Source organism: Neoarius graeffei (assembly GCF_027579695.1).
Source record: "Neoarius graeffei isolate fNeoGra1 chromosome 18 unlocalized genomic scaffold, fNeoGra1.pri SUPER_18_unloc_1, whole genome shotgun sequence".
In the NCBI taxonomy this organism is placed as follows: Eukaryota; Metazoa; Chordata; class Actinopteri; order Siluriformes; family Ariidae; genus Neoarius; species Neoarius graeffei.
The window spans coordinates 1,430,001-1,432,500 of NW_026869982.1; the positions used below are offsets into that span (position 1 = coordinate 1,430,001).

Here is a 2,500-nt window from a genome sequence, read left to right on the forward strand (position 1 = left end):
CTTGCGCCCAGAAGGAAAATTCTTGCCTTGCGAGCAGAAGGAAAATTCAAACAGATTTCTGCAAGGAGACAAAATAAAATGCTTACAGTACTTGGTATTCCTAGGCAGTCTCACACTCAAGTACTAACCAGGCCCAACTCTGTTTAGCTTCTCAGATCAGACAGGATCAGGCATTGTCGATTTCTGCAAGAAGACAAAATAAAATGCTTACAGTACCTGGTATTCCTAGGCAGTCTCCCACTCAAGTACTAACCAGGCCCAACTCTGTTTAGCTTCTGAGATCAGACAGGATCAGACGTTGTCAGAGTGGTTTGGCCATAAGCAACAGTTAGTTGGAAATGTGCCGTTTTTCTTGCCTTGCCTTGCGCCCAGAAGGAAAATTCTTGCCTTGCGAGCAGAAGGAAAATTCAAACAGATTTCTGCAAGGAGACAAAATAAAATGCTTACAGTACTTGGTATTCCTAGGCAGTCTCACACTCAAGTACTAACCAGGCCCAACTCTGTTTAGCTTCTCAGATCAGACAGGATCAGGCATTGTCGATTTCTGCAAGAAGACAAAATAAAATGCTTACAGTACCTGGTATTCCTAGGCAGTCTCCCACTCAAGTACTAACCAGGCCCAACTCTGTTTAGCTTCTGAGATCAGACAGGATCAGACGTTGTCAGAGTGGTTTGGCCATAAGCAACAGTTAGTTGGAAATGTGCCGTTTTTCTTGCCTTGCCTTGCGCCCAGAAGGAAAATTCTTGCCTTGCGAGCAGAAGGAAAATTCAAACAGATTTCTGCAAGGAGACAAAATAAAATGCTTACAGTACTTGGTATTCCTAGGCAGTCTCACACTCAAGTACTAACCAGGCCCAACTCTGTTTAGCTTCTCAGATCAGACAGGATCAGGCATTGTCAGAGTGGTTTGGACGTAAACAACAGTCTGGAAATGTGCGCCTTGCCTTGCCTTGCCTTGCCTTGCCTTGCCTTGCCTTGCCTTGCCTTGCCTTGCCTTGCCTTGCCTTGCCTTGCCTTGCCTTGCCTTGCCTTGCCTTGCCTTGCCTTGCGCCCAGAAGGAAAATTCTTGCCTTGCGAGCAGAAGGAAAATTCAAACAGATTTCTGCAAGAAGACAAAATAAAATGCTTACAGTACCTGGTATTCCTAGGCAGTCTCCCACTCAAGTACTAACCAGGCCCAACTCTGTTTAGCTTCTGAGATCAGACAGGATCAGACGTTGTCAGAGTGGTTTGGCCATAAGCAACAGTTAGTTGGAAATGTGCCGTTTTTCTTGCCTTGCCTTGCGCCCAGAAGGAAAATTCTTGCCTTGCGAGCAGAAGGAAAATTCAAACAGATTTCTGCAAGGAGACAAAATAAAATGCTTACAGTACTTGGTATTCCTAGGCAGTCTCACACTCAAGTACTAACCAGGCCCAACTCTGTTTAGCTTCTCAGATCAGACAGGATCAGGCATTGTCGATTTCTGCAAGAAGACAAAATAAAATGCTTACAGTACCTGGTATTCCTAGGCAGTCTCCCACTCAAGTACTAACCAGGCCCAACTCTGTTTAGCTTCTGAGATCAGACAGGATCAGACGTTGTCAGAGTGGTTTGGCCATAAGCAACAGTTAGTTGGAAATGTGCCGTTTTTCTTGCCTTGCCTTGCGCCCAGAAGGAAAATTCTTGCCTTGCGAGCAGAAGGAAAATTCAAACAGATTTCTGCAAGGAGACAAAATAAAATGCTTACAGTACTTGGTATTCCTAGGCAGTCTCACACTCAAGTACTAACCAGGCCCAACTCTGTTTAGCTTCTCAGATCAGACAGGATCAGGCATTGTCAGAGTGGTTTGGACGTAAACAACAGTCTGGAAATGTGCGCCTTGCCTTGCCTTGCCTTGCCTTGCCTTGCCTTGCCTTGCCTTGCCTTGCCTTGCCTTGCCTTGCCTTGCCTTGCCTTGCCTTGCCTTGCCTTGCCTTGCCTTGCCTTGCCTTGCCTTGCGCCCAGAAGGAAAATTCTTGCCTTGCGAGCAGAAGGAAAATTCAAACAGATTTCTGCAAGAAGACAAAATAAAATGCTTACAGTACCTGGTATTCCTAGGCAGTCTCCCACTCAAGTACTAACCAGGCCCAACTCTGTTTAGCTTCTGAGATCAGACAGGATCAGACGTTGTCAGAGTGGTTTGGCCATAAGCAACAGTTAGTTGGAAATGTGCCGTTTTTCTTGCCTTGCCTTGCGCCCAGAAGGAAAATTCTTGCCTTGCGAGCAGAAGGAAAATTCAAACAGATTTCTGCAAGGAGACAAAATAAAATGCTTACAGTACTTGGTATTCCTAGGCAGTCTCACACTCAAGTACTAACCAGGCCCAACTCTGTTTAGCTTCTCAGATCAGACAGGATCAGGCATTGTCGATTTCTGCAAGAAGACAAAATAAAATGCTTACAGTACCTGGTATTCCTAGGCAGTCTCCCACTCAAGTACTAACCAGGCCCAACTCTGTTTAGCTTCTGAGATCAGACAG

The 2,500-nt window shown here is 45.6% G+C and overlaps 6 pseudogenes; all 6 read right to left on the reverse strand.

The window, feature by feature from the left end:
* Window positions 1-204: 204 nt before the first annotated feature.
* LOC132878915 (5S ribosomal RNA) lies at window positions 205-323 on the reverse strand (annotated as a pseudogene).
* A 242-nt stretch (window positions 324-565) lies between these two features.
* On the reverse strand, window positions 566-684 carry LOC132878916 (5S ribosomal RNA; annotated as a pseudogene).
* Window positions 685-1,124: 440 nt separating this feature from the next.
* LOC132878918 (5S ribosomal RNA) lies at window positions 1,125-1,243 on the reverse strand (annotated as a pseudogene).
* Window positions 1,244-1,485: 242 nt separating this feature from the next.
* LOC132878919 (5S ribosomal RNA) lies at window positions 1,486-1,604 on the reverse strand (annotated as a pseudogene).
* Window positions 1,605-2,054: 450 nt separating this feature from the next.
* Window positions 2,055-2,173, reverse strand: LOC132878920 (5S ribosomal RNA; annotated as a pseudogene).
* Window positions 2,174-2,415: 242 nt separating this feature from the next.
* LOC132878922 (5S ribosomal RNA) overlaps window positions 2,416-2,500 on the reverse strand; it is a 119-nt pseudogene continuing 34 nt past the window's right edge.